Source organism: Anomaloglossus baeobatrachus, unplaced genomic scaffold (assembly GCF_048569485.1).
Source record: "Anomaloglossus baeobatrachus isolate aAnoBae1 unplaced genomic scaffold, aAnoBae1.hap1 Scaffold_255, whole genome shotgun sequence".
Lineage (NCBI taxonomy): Eukaryota > Metazoa > Chordata > Amphibia > Anura > Aromobatidae > Anomaloglossus > Anomaloglossus baeobatrachus.
The window spans coordinates 165,368-178,248 of NW_027442118.1; the positions used below are offsets into that span (position 1 = coordinate 165,368).

Sequence of the window (12,881 nt, forward strand, 5' to 3'; positions counted from 1 at the left end):
CCGTAGAAAGCCCTTTCATCATCCCCAAACCCTAATCTTTTCCCTTTCCTTCCCAGCCCCCAAACCCTGCCCTCTGTACCTTTCTCACCACCCGCTTCCCTTCTCCTGTCATCCCCCTACCACCCGGGAAAAAAAGAGATTGCCCCCTCCTTCCACTAGCCCACCCTCCCACCCAAAGAACAACTTCTTCTGCGCAGCTTGTTTTCTAGGCAGCAGCGCTATTGTGATGTCATCGGGGGGCATTGTGACAAGCCGCCAGTGTTCCGTCTCTTCATGTTGTGCACAGTTCAAACGGAAAATACATCAACAGGCAGACTACAGAAAAGCTTACTATCAAAGGTTAGAGGGGGGCTTTCTCAGAGGGCTTTTTACAGTTTTTCTATTCCCAATTAGCCGTTTAAGTGTACTTATTGAAAGTAGTAATTCTTTCATAGGCCGCCCTTTCTTAGTATTTGACGTTCCTTATATTGCGGTATGAGGCTTCGCAGTAGGTTGCAAACATTCATCACCCATGACTGTCCCCAATTGAGCTCAGAAGCTCAATGTCTATCATGACCTCTCTTTTAGAATGTCCAAGAGCAAGCAAACTATTCCTCCAGGAGAGGGCGCCAACAGACTACTAAAGAGATCATCATTACTCAAAGAAAACCCCAAAAACCAATGCATGATAGGAATAAACAGGTAACTTTCTTTGGAGTGGAAGCGGAGAGATCGCACCAGATGCCAATTCTAGATGTTATCACACCTGTGGTCACTGCAGCAGCAGGTGAATCCACTTTGTCCAAAAGGGATCTATTCCATTCAATTGCAAATGATCTAGATAAGACAGAGAACTGCAGCACGGGGACATAGCCGAGTTGGTCAGGTTGAGTGGTGATGAGTTTGCTATTTGGATGAATAAAGAAAGTCAAAAGTGTGAAAGATAAAAAACAAAAGGAGGAAGTGTGAAAAGTGAATGGGCCAAATTGAGGTGCATATGAAGACGTATGCTTTCTTCCAATTCATTAAATCGGGCTAATATGAATCAGGTGAATTGAGTTCTGCTTTTGGAAACTGGGTTAAGAAGGGGTGCACCGTTCCTGGAGGTACTGCAATACCAGGTCAATGCGTGGAGTGGACAGAGCAAGCTCTTTTTCCATCTCCCTGTTCTAAAAATCCATTTAATATATGGTCCCCAGATAGGGGACGTATCAGATATTAAACTGATAAGAACAGATACTACACTTGATCTTAGCCAAAAGGCCGAGAAGCGATAACCAGAATTGGTTTGGGCCTCGAGTGGCACCCTGGCCTATGCCGGACACATCTTAGGGAGAGAGAGCGAGAGGGAGACAAACCCACGCCTACACAAGACATTTTGTCACCCAAGCCAACCCTTGAAAAGGCTGCTTTGCAGAGCCAAAACAAGAAGAATGGTGCGTTTTGCAGCCGCCGCCCACTGCAATGAATCTGAATAACTCCTCCTTTAGGGCGCAAGCAACTCCCCTCCCCCTTGCAGTCTTTCCAATTCACGATACAAAAAGACGGACAGGACAGGTTGCCTGACTTTCCGTCACTGCCACCCTTTGCCATCCTTACCCGTAGAAAGCCCTTTCATCATCCCCAAACCCTAATCTTTTCCCTTTCCTTCCCAGCCCCCAAACCCTGCCCTCTGTACCTTTCTCACCACCCGCTTCCCTTCTCCTGTCATCCCCCTACCACCCGGGAAAAAAAGAGATTGCCCCCTCCTTCCACTAGCCCACCCTCCCACCCAAAGAACAACTTCTTCTGCGCAGCTTGTTTTCTAGGCAGCAGCGCTATTGTGATGTCATCGGGGGGCATTGTGACAAGCCGCCAGTGTTCCGTCTCTTCATGTTGTGCACAGTTCAAACGGAAAATACATCAACAGGCAGACTACAGAAAAGCTTACTATCAAAGGTTAGAGGGGGGCTTTCTCAGAGGGCTTTTTACAGTTTTTCTATTCCCAATTAGCCGTTTAAGTGTACTTATTGAAAGTAGTAATTCTTTCATAGGCCGCCCTTTCTTAGTATTTGACGTTCCTTATATTGCGGTATGAGGCTTCGCAGTAGGTTGCAAACATTCATCACCCATGACTGTCCCCAATTGAGCTCAGAAGCTCAATGTCTATCATGACCTCTCTTTTAGAATGTCCAAGAGCAAGCAAACTATTCCTCCAGGAGAGGGCGCCAACAGACTACTAAAGAGATCATCATTACTCAAAGAAAACCCCAAAAACCAATGCATGATAGGAATAAACAGGTAACTTTCTTTGGAGTGGAAGCGGAGAGATCGCACCAGATGCCAATTCTAGATGTTATCACACCTGTGGTCACTGCAGCAGCAGGTGAATCCACTTTGTCCAAAAGGGATCTATTCCATTCAATTGCAAATGATCTAGATAAGACAGAGAACTGCAGCACGGGGACATAGCCGAGTTGGTCAGGTTGAGTGGTGATGAGTTTGCTATTTGGATGAATAAAGAAAGTCAAAAGTGTGAAAGATAAAAAACAAAAGGAGGAAGTGTGAAAAGTGAATGGGCCAAATTGAGGTGCATATGAAGACGTATGCTTTCTTCCAATTCATTAAATCGGGCTAATATGAATCAGGTGAATTGAGTTCTGCTTTTGGAAACTGGGTTAAGAAGGGGTGCACCGTTCCTGGAGGTACTGCAATACCAGGTCAATGCGTGGAGTGGACAGAGCAAGCTCTTTTTCCATCTCCCTGTTCTAAAAATCCATTTAATATATGGTCCCCAGATAGGGGACGTATCAGATATTAAACTGATAAGAACAGATACTACACTTGATCTTAGCCAAAAGGCCGAGAAGCGATAACCAGAATTGGTTTGGGCCTCGAGTGGCACCCTGGCCTATGCCGGACACATCTTAGGGAGAGAGAGCGAGAGGGAGACAAACCCACGCCTACACAAGACATTTTGTCACCCAAGCCAACCCTTGAAAAGGCTGCTTTGCAGAGCCAAAACAAGAAGAATGGTGCGTTTTGCAGCCGCCGCCCACTGCAATGAATCTGAATAACTCCTCCTTTAGGGCGCAAGCAACTCCCCTCCCCCTTGCAGTCTTTCCAATTCACGATACAAAAAGACGGACAGGACAGGTTGCCTGACTTTCCGTCACTGCCACCCTTTGCCATCCTTACCCGTAGAAAGCCCTTTCATCATCCCCAAACCCTAATCTTTTCCCTTTCCTTCCCAGCCCCCAAACCCTGCCCTCTGTACCTTTCTCACCACCCGCTTCCCTTCTCCTGTCATCCCCCTACCACCCGGGAAAAAAAGAGATTGCCCCCTCCTTCCACTAGCCCACCCTCCCACCCAAAGAACAACTTCTTCTGCGCAGCTTGTTTTCTAGGCAGCAGCGCTATTGTGATGTCATCGGGGGGCATTGTGACAAGCCGCCAGTGTTCCGTCTCTTCATGTTGTGCACAGTTCAAACGGAAAATACATCAACAGGCAGACTACAGAAAAGCTTACTATCAAAGGTTAGAGGGGGGCTTTCTCAGAGGGCTTTTTACAGTTTTTCTATTCCCAATTAGCCGTTTAAGTGTACTTATTGAAAGTAGTAATTCTTTCATAGGCCGCCCTTTCTTAGTATTTGACGTTCCTTATATTGCGGTATGAGGCTTCGCAGTAGGTTGCAAACATTCATCACCCATGACTGTCCCCAATTGAGCTCAGAAGCTCAATGTCTATCATGACCTCTCTTTTAGAATGTCCAAGAGCAAGCAAACTATTCCTCCAGGAGAGGGCGCCAACAGACTACTAAAGAGATCATCATTACTCAAAGAAAACCCCAAAAACCAATGCATGATAGGAATAAACAGGTAACTTTCTTTGGAGTGGAAGCGGAGAGATCGCACCAGATGCCAATTCTAGATGTTATCACACCTGTGGTCACTGCAGCAGCAGGTGAATCCACTTTGTCCAAAAGGGATCTATTCCATTCAATTGCAAATGATCTAGATAAGACAGAGAACTGCAGCACGGGGACATAGCCGAGTTGGTCAGGTTGAGTGGTGATGAGTTTGCTATTTGGATGAATAAAGAAAGTCAAAAGTGTGAAAGATAAAAAACAAAAGGAGGAAGTGTGAAAAGTGAATGGGCCAAATTGAGGTGCATATGAAGACGTATGCTTTCTTCCAATTCATTAAATCGGGCTAATATGAATCAGGTGAATTGAGTTCTGCTTTTGGAAACTGGGTTAAGAAGGGGTGCACCGTTCCTGGAGGTACTGCAATACCAGGTCAATGCGTGGAGTGGACAGAGCAAGCTCTTTTTCCATCTCCCTGTTCTAAAAATCCATTTAATATATGGTCCCCAGATAGGGGACGTATCAGATATTAAACTGATAAGAACAGATACTACACTTGATCTTAGCCAAAAGGCCGAGAAGCGATAACCAGAATTGGTTTGGGCCTCGAGTGGCACCCTGGCCTATGCCGGACACATCTTAGGGAGAGAGAGCGAGAGGGAGACAAACCCACGCCTACACAAGACATTTTGTCACCCAAGCCAACCCTTGAAAAGGCTGCTTTGCAGAGCCAAAACAAGAAGAATGGTGCGTTTTGCAGCCGCCGCCCACTGCAATGAATCTGAATAACTCCTCCTTTAGGGCGCAAGCAACTCCCCTCCCCCTTGCAGTCTTTCCAATTCACGATACAAAAAGACGGACAGGACAGGTTGCCTGACTTTCCGTCACTGCCACCCTTTGCCATCCTTACCCGTAGAAAGCCCTTTCATCATCCCCAAACCCTAATCTTTTCCCTTTCCTTCCCAGCCCCCAAACCCTGCCCTCTGTACCTTTCTCACCACCCGCTTCCCTTCTCCTGTCATCCCCCTACCACCCGGGAAAAAAAGAGATTGCCCCCTCCTTCCACTAGCCCACCCTCCCACCCAAAGAACAACTTCTTCTGCGCAGCTTGTTTTCTAGGCAGCAGCGCTATTGTGATGTCATCGGGGGGCATTGTGACAAGCCGCCAGTGTTCCGTCTCTTCATGTTGTGCACAGTTCAAACGGAAAATACATCAACAGGCAGACTACAGAAAAGCTTACTATCAAAGGTTAGAGGGGGGCTTTCTCAGAGGGCTTTTTACAGTTTTTCTATTCCCAATTAGCCGTTTAAGTGTACTTATTGAAAGTAGTAATTCTTTCATAGGCCGCCCTTTCTTAGTATTTGACGTTCCTTATATTGCGGTATGAGGCTTCGCAGTAGGTTGCAAACATTCATCACCCATGACTGTCCCCAATTGAGCTCAGAAGCTCAATGTCTATCATGACCTCTCTTTTAGAATGTCCAAGAGCAAGCAAACTATTCCTCCAGGAGAGGGCGCCAACAGACTACTAAAGAGATCATCATTACTCAAAGAAAACCCCAAAAACCAATGCATGATAGGAATAAACAGGTAACTTTCTTTGGAGTGGAAGCGGAGAGATCGCACCAGATGCCAATTCTAGATGTTATCACACCTGTGGTCACTGCAGCAGCAGGTGAATCCACTTTGTCCAAAAGGGATCTATTCCATTCAATTGCAAATGATCTAGATAAGACAGAGAACTGCAGCACGGGGACATAGCCGAGTTGGTCAGGTTGAGTGGTGATGAGTTTGCTATTTGGATGAATAAAGAAAGTCAAAAGTGTGAAAGATAAAAAACAAAAGGAGGAAGTGTGAAAAGTGAATGGGCCAAATTGAGGTGCATATGAAGACGTATGCTTTCTTCCAATTCATTAAATCGGGCTAATATGAATCAGGTGAATTGAGTTCTGCTTTTGGAAACTGGGTTAAGAAGGGGTGCACCGTTCCTGGAGGTACTGCAATACCAGGTCAATGCGTGGAGTGGACAGAGCAAGCTCTTTTTCCATCTCCCTGTTCTAAAAATCCATTTAATATATGGTCCCCAGATAGGGGACGTATCAGATATTAAACTGATAAGAACAGATACTACACTTGATCTTAGCCAAAAGGCCGAGAAGCGATAACCAGAATTGGTTTGGGCCTCGAGTGGCACCCTGGCCTATGCCGGACACATCTTAGGGAGAGAGAGCGAGAGGGAGACAAACCCACGCCTACACAAGACATTTTGTCACCCAAGCCAACCCTTGAAAAGGCTGCTTTGCAGAGCCAAAACAAGAAGAATGGTGCGTTTTGCAGCCGCCGCCCACTGCAATGAATCTGAATAACTCCTCCTTTAGGGCGCAAGCAACTCCCCTCCCCCTTGCAGTCTTTCCAATTCACGATACAAAAAGACGGACAGGACAGGTTGCCTGACTTTCCGTCACTGCCACCCTTTGCCATCCTTACCCGTAGAAAGCCCTTTCATCATCCCCAAACCCTAATCTTTTCCCTTTCCTTCCCAGCCCCCAAACCCTGCCCTCTGTACCTTTCTCACCACCCGCTTCCCTTCTCCTGTCATCCCCCTACCACCCGGGAAAAAAAGAGATTGCCCCCTCCTTCCACTAGCCCACCCTCCCACCCAAAGAACAACTTCTTCTGCGCAGCTTGTTTTCTAGGCAGCAGCGCTATTGTGATGTCATCGGGGGGCATTGTGACAAGCCGCCAGTGTTCCGTCTCTTCATGTTGTGCACAGTTCAAACGGAAAATACATCAACAGGCAGACTACAGAAAAGCTTACTATCAAAGGTTAGAGGGGGGCTTTCTCAGAGGGCTTTTTACAGTTTTTCTATTCCCAATTAGCCGTTTAAGTGTACTTATTGAAAGTAGTAATTCTTTCATAGGCCGCCCTTTCTTAGTATTTGACGTTCCTTATATTGCGGTATGAGGCTTCGCAGTAGGTTGCAAACATTCATCACCCATGACTGTCCCCAATTGAGCTCAGAAGCTCAATGTCTATCATGACCTCTCTTTTAGAATGTCCAAGAGCAAGCAAACTATTCCTCCAGGAGAGGGCGCCAACAGACTACTAAAGAGATCATCATTACTCAAAGAAAACCCCAAAAACCAATGCATGATAGGAATAAACAGGTAACTTTCTTTGGAGTGGAAGCGGAGAGATCGCACCAGATGCCAATTCTAGATGTTATCACACCTGTGGTCACTGCAGCAGCAGGTGAATCCACTTTGTCCAAAAGGGATCTATTCCATTCAATTGCAAATGATCTAGATAAGACAGAGAACTGCAGCACGGGGACATAGCCGAGTTGGTCAGGTTGAGTGGTGATGAGTTTGCTATTTGGATGAATAAAGAAAGTCAAAAGTGTGAAAGATAAAAAACAAAAGGAGGAAGTGTGAAAAGTGAATGGGCCAAATTGAGGTGCATATGAAGACGTATGCTTTCTTCCAATTCATTAAATCGGGCTAATATGAATCAGGTGAATTGAGTTCTGCTTTTGGAAACTGGGTTAAGAAGGGGTGCACCGTTCCTGGAGGTACTGCAATACCAGGTCAATGCGTGGAGTGGACAGAGCAAGCTCTTTTTCCATCTCCCTGTTCTAAAAATCCATTTAATATATGGTCCCCAGATAGGGGACGTATCAGATATTAAACTGATAAGAACAGATACTACACTTGATCTTAGCCAAAAGGCCGAGAAGCGATAACCAGAATTGGTTTGGGCCTCGAGTGGCACCCTGGCCTATGCCGGACACATCTTAGGGAGAGAGAGCGAGAGGGAGACAAACCCACGCCTACACAAGACATTTTGTCACCCAAGCCAACCCTTGAAAAGGCTGCTTTGCAGAGCCAAAACAAGAAGAATGGTGCGTTTTGCAGCCGCCGCCCACTGCAATGAATCTGAATAACTCCTCCTTTAGGGCGCAAGCAACTCCCCTCCCCCTTGCAGTCTTTCCAATTCACGATACAAAAAGACGGACAGGACAGGTTGCCTGACTTTCCGTCACTGCCACCCTTTGCCATCCTTACCCGTAGAAAGCCCTTTCATCATCCCCAAACCCTAATCTTTTCCCTTTCCTTCCCAGCCCCCAAACCCTGCCCTCTGTACCTTTCTCACCACCCGCTTCCCTTCTCCTGTCATCCCCCTACCACCCGGGAAAAAAAGAGATTGCCCCCTCCTTCCACTAGCCCACCCTCCCACCCAAAGAACAACTTCTTCTGCGCAGCTTGTTTTCTAGGCAGCAGCGCTATTGTGATGTCATCGGGGGGCATTGTGACAAGCCGCCAGTGTTCCGTCTCTTCATGTTGTGCACAGTTCAAACGGAAAATACATCAACAGGCAGACTACAGAAAAGCTTACTATCAAAGGTTAGAGGGGGGCTTTCTCAGAGGGCTTTTTACAGTTTTTCTATTCCCAATTAGCCGTTTAAGTGTACTTATTGAAAGTAGTAATTCTTTCATAGGCCGCCCTTTCTTAGTATTTGACGTTCCTTATATTGCGGTATGAGGCTTCGCAGTAGGTTGCAAACATTCATCACCCATGACTGTCCCCAATTGAGCTCAGAAGCTCAATGTCTATCATGACCTCTCTTTTAGAATGTCCAAGAGCAAGCAAACTATTCCTCCAGGAGAGGGCGCCAACAGACTACTAAAGAGATCATCATTACTCAAAGAAAACCCCAAAAACCAATGCATGATAGGAATAAACAGGTAACTTTCTTTGGAGTGGAAGCGGAGAGATCGCACCAGATGCCAATTCTAGATGTTATCACACCTGTGGTCACTGCAGCAGCAGGTGAATCCACTTTGTCCAAAAGGGATCTATTCCATTCAATTGCAAATGATCTAGATAAGACAGAGAACTGCAGCACGGGGACATAGCCGAGTTGGTCAGGTTGAGTGGTGATGAGTTTGCTATTTGGATGAATAAAGAAAGTCAAAAGTGTGAAAGATAAAAAACAAAAGGAGGAAGTGTGAAAAGTGAATGGGCCAAATTGAGGTGCATATGAAGACGTATGCTTTCTTCCAATTCATTAAATCGGGCTAATATGAATCAGGTGAATTGAGTTCTGCTTTTGGAAACTGGGTTAAGAAGGGGTGCACCGTTCCTGGAGGTACTGCAATACCAGGTCAATGCGTGGAGTGGACAGAGCAAGCTCTTTTTCCATCTCCCTGTTCTAAAAATCCATTTAATATATGGTCCCCAGATAGGGGACGTATCAGATATTAAACTGATAAGAACAGATACTACACTTGATCTTAGCCAAAAGGCCGAGAAGCGATAACCAGAATTGGTTTGGGCCTCGAGTGGCACCCTGGCCTATGCCGGACACATCTTAGGGAGAGAGAGCGAGAGGGAGACAAACCCACGCCTACACAAGACATTTTGTCACCCAAGCCAACCCTTGAAAAGGCTGCTTTGCAGAGCCAAAACAAGAAGAATGGTGCGTTTTGCAGCCGCCGCCCACTGCAATGAATCTGAATAACTCCTCCTTTAGGGCGCAAGCAACTCCCCTCCCCCTTGCAGTCTTTCCAATTCACGATACAAAAAGACGGACAGGACAGGTTGCCTGACTTTCCGTCACTGCCACCCTTTGCCATCCTTACCCGTAGAAAGCCCTTTCATCATCCCCAAACCCTAATCTTTTCCCTTTCCTTCCCAGCCCCCAAACCCTGCCCTCTGTACCTTTCTCACCACCCGCTTCCCTTCTCCTGTCATCCCCCTACCACCCGGGAAAAAAAGAGATTGCCCCCTCCTTCCACTAGCCCACCCTCCCACCCAAAGAACAACTTCTTCTGCGCAGCTTGTTTTCTAGGCAGCAGCGCTATTGTGATGTCATCGGGGGGCATTGTGACAAGCCGCCAGTGTTCCGTCTCTTCATGTTGTGCACAGTTCAAACGGAAAATACATCAACAGGCAGACTACAGAAAAGCTTACTATCAAAGGTTAGAGGGGGGCTTTCTCAGAGGGCTTTTTACAGTTTTTCTATTCCCAATTAGCCGTTTAAGTGTACTTATTGAAAGTAGTAATTCTTTCATAGGCCGCCCTTTCTTAGTATTTGACGTTCCTTATATTGCGGTATGAGGCTTCGCAGTAGGTTGCAAACATTCATCACCCATGACTGTCCCCAATTGAGCTCAGAAGCTCAATGTCTATCATGACCTCTCTTTTAGAATGTCCAAGAGCAAGCAAACTATTCCTCCAGGAGAGGGCGCCAACAGACTACTAAAGAGATCATCATTACTCAAAGAAAACCCCAAAAACCAATGCATGATAGGAATAAACAGGTAACTTTCTTTGGAGTGGAAGCGGAGAGATCGCACCAGATGCCAATTCTAGATGTTATCACACCTGTGGTCACTGCAGCAGCAGGTGAATCCACTTTGTCCAAAAGGGATCTATTCCATTCAATTGCAAATGATCTAGATAAGACAGAGAACTGCAGCACGGGGACATAGCCGAGTTGGTCAGGTTGAGTGGTGATGAGTTTGCTATTTGGATGAATAAAGAAAGTCAAAAGTGTGAAAGATAAAAAACAAAAGGAGGAAGTGTGAAAAGTGAATGGGCCAAATTGAGGTGCATATGAAGACGTATGCTTTCTTCCAATTCATTAAATCGGGCTAATATGAATCAGGTGAATTGAGTTCTGCTTTTGGAAACTGGGTTAAGAAGGGGTGCACCGTTCCTGGAGGTACTGCAATACCAGGTCAATGCGTGGAGTGGACAGAGCAAGCTCTTTTTCCATCTCCCTGTTCTAAAAATCCATTTAATATATGGTCCCCAGATAGGGGACGTATCAGATATTAAACTGATAAGAACAGATACTACACTTGATCTTAGCCAAAAGGCCGAGAAGCGATAACCAGAATTGGTTTGGGCCTCGAGTGGCACCCTGGCCTATGCCGGACACATCTTAGGGAGAGAGAGCGAGAGGGAGACAAACCCACGCCTACACAAGACATTTTGTCACCCAAGCCAACCCTTGAAAAGGCTGCTTTGCAGAGCCAAAACAAGAAGAATGGTGCGTTTTGCAGCCGCCGCCCACTGCAATGAATCTGAATAACTCCTCCTTTAGGGCGCAAGCAACTCCCCTCCCCCTTGCAGTCTTTCCAATTCACGATACAAAAAGACGGACAGGACAGGTTGCCTGACTTTCCGTCACTGCCACCCTTTGCCATCCTTACCCGTAGAAAGCCCTTTCATCATCCCCAAACCCTAATCTTTTCCCTTTCCTTCCCAGCCCCCAAACCCTGCCCTCTGTACCTTTCTCACCACCCGCTTCCCTTCTCCTGTCATCCCCCTACCACCCGGGAAAAAAAGAGATTGCCCCCTCCTTCCACTAGCCCACCCTCCCACCCAAAGAACAACTTCTTCTGCGCAGCTTGTTTTCTAGGCAGCAGCGCTATTGTGATGTCATCGGGGGGCATTGTGACAAGCCGCCAGTGTTCCGTCTCTTCATGTTGTGCACAGTTCAAACGGAAAATACATCAACAGGCAGACTACAGAAAAGCTTACTATCAAAGGTTAGAGGGGGGCTTTCTCAGAGGGCTTTTTACAGTTTTTCTATTCCCAATTAGCCGTTTAAGTGTACTTATTGAAAGTAGTAATTCTTTCATAGGCCGCCCTTTCTTAGTATTTGACGTTCCTTATATTGCGGTATGAGGCTTCGCAGTAGGTTGCAAACATTCATCACCCATGACTGTCCCCAATTGAGCTCAGAAGCTCAATGTCTATCATGACCTCTCTTTTAGAATGTCCAAGAGCAAGCAAACTATTCCTCCAGGAGAGGGCGCCAACAGACTACTAAAGAGATCATCATTACTCAAAGAAAACCCCAAAAACCAATGCATGATAGGAATAAACAGGTAACTTTCTTTGGAGTGGAAGCGGAGAGATCGCACCAGATGCCAATTCTAGATGTTATCACACCTGTGGTCACTGCAGCAGCAGGTGAATCCACTTTGTCCAAAAGGGATCTATTCCATTCAATTGCAAATGATCTAGATAAGACAGAGAACTGCAGCACGGGGACATAGCCGAGTTGGTCAGGTTGAGTGGTGATGAGTTTGCTATTTGGATGAATAAAGAAAGTCAAAAGTGTGAAAGATAAAAAACAAAAGGAGGAAGTGTGAAAAGTGAATGGGCCAAATTGAGGTGCATATGAAGACGTATGCTTTCTTCCAATTCATTAAATCGGGCTAATATGAATCAGGTGAATTGAGTTCTGCTTTTGGAAACTGGGTTAAGAAGGGGTGCACCGTTCCTGGAGGTACTGCAATACCAGGTCAATGCGTGGAGTGGACAGAGCAAGCTCTTTTTCCATCTCCCTGTTCTAAAAATCCATTTAATATATGGTCCCCAGATAGGGGACGTATCAGATATTAAACTGATAAGAACAGATACTACACTTGATCTTAGCCAAAAGGCCGAGAAGCGATAACCAGAATTGGTTTGGGCCTCAAGTGGCACCCTGGCCTATGCCGGACACATCTTAGGGAGAGAGAGCGAGAGGGAGACAAACCCACGCCTACACAAGACATTTTGTCACCCAAGCCAACCCTTGAAAAGGCTGCTTTGCAGAGCCAAAACAAGAAGAATGGTGCGTTTTGCAGCCGCCGCCCACTGCAATGAATCTGAATAACTCCTCCTTTAGGGCGCAAGCAACTCCCCTCCCCCTTGCAGTCTTTCCAATTCACGATACAAAAAGACGGACAGGACAGGTTGCCTGACTTTCCGTCACTGCCACCCTTTGCCATCCTTACCCGTAGAAAGCCCTTTCATCATCCCCAAACCCTAATCTTTTCCCTTTCCTTCCCAGCCCCCAAACCCTGCCCTCTGTACCTTTCTCACCACCCGCTTCCCTTCTCCTGTCATCCCCCTACCACCCGGGAAAAAAAGAGATTGCCCCCTCCTTCCACTAGCCCACCCTCCCACCCAAAGAACAACTTCTTCTGCGCAGCTTGTTTTCTAGGCAGCAGCGCTATTGTGATGTCATCGGGGGGCATTGTGACAAGCCGCC

General features: G+C 46.5%; 8 non-coding genes across 8 annotated transcripts; all 8 read right to left on the bottom strand.

Annotated features, from left to right (window-relative positions):
• Nucleotides 1-1,063: 1,063 nt before the first annotated feature.
• On the bottom strand, nucleotides 1,064-1,254 carry LOC142263002 (U2 spliceosomal RNA). The gene has a single exon (XR_012730222.1). It is a non-coding gene; the product is annotated as a U2 spliceosomal RNA (small nuclear RNA).
• A 1,387-nt stretch (nucleotides 1,255-2,641) lies between these two features.
• LOC142263003 (U2 spliceosomal RNA) lies at nucleotides 2,642-2,832 on the bottom strand. Its single transcript, XR_012730223.1, has one exon. It is a non-coding gene; the product is annotated as a U2 spliceosomal RNA (small nuclear RNA).
• A 1,387-nt stretch (nucleotides 2,833-4,219) lies between these two features.
• LOC142263004 (U2 spliceosomal RNA) lies at nucleotides 4,220-4,410 on the bottom strand. Its single transcript, XR_012730224.1, has one exon. It is a non-coding gene; the product is annotated as a U2 spliceosomal RNA (small nuclear RNA).
• A 1,387-nt stretch (nucleotides 4,411-5,797) lies between these two features.
• LOC142263006 (U2 spliceosomal RNA) lies at nucleotides 5,798-5,988 on the bottom strand. Its single transcript, XR_012730226.1, has one exon. It is a non-coding gene; the product is annotated as a U2 spliceosomal RNA (small nuclear RNA).
• A 1,387-nt stretch (nucleotides 5,989-7,375) lies between these two features.
• On the bottom strand, nucleotides 7,376-7,566 carry LOC142263008 (U2 spliceosomal RNA). The gene has a single exon (XR_012730227.1). It is a non-coding gene; the product is annotated as a U2 spliceosomal RNA (small nuclear RNA).
• Nucleotides 7,567-8,953: 1,387 nt separating this feature from the next.
• Nucleotides 8,954-9,144, bottom strand: LOC142263009 (U2 spliceosomal RNA). Its single transcript, XR_012730228.1, has one exon. It is a non-coding gene; the product is annotated as a U2 spliceosomal RNA (small nuclear RNA).
• A 1,387-nt stretch (nucleotides 9,145-10,531) lies between these two features.
• On the bottom strand, nucleotides 10,532-10,722 carry LOC142263010 (U2 spliceosomal RNA). Its single transcript, XR_012730229.1, has one exon. It is a non-coding gene; the product is annotated as a U2 spliceosomal RNA (small nuclear RNA).
• Nucleotides 10,723-12,109: 1,387 nt separating this feature from the next.
• Nucleotides 12,110-12,300, bottom strand: LOC142263011 (U2 spliceosomal RNA). Its single transcript, XR_012730230.1, has one exon. It is a non-coding gene; the product is annotated as a U2 spliceosomal RNA (small nuclear RNA).
• Nucleotides 12,301-12,881: the final 581 nt, after the last annotated feature.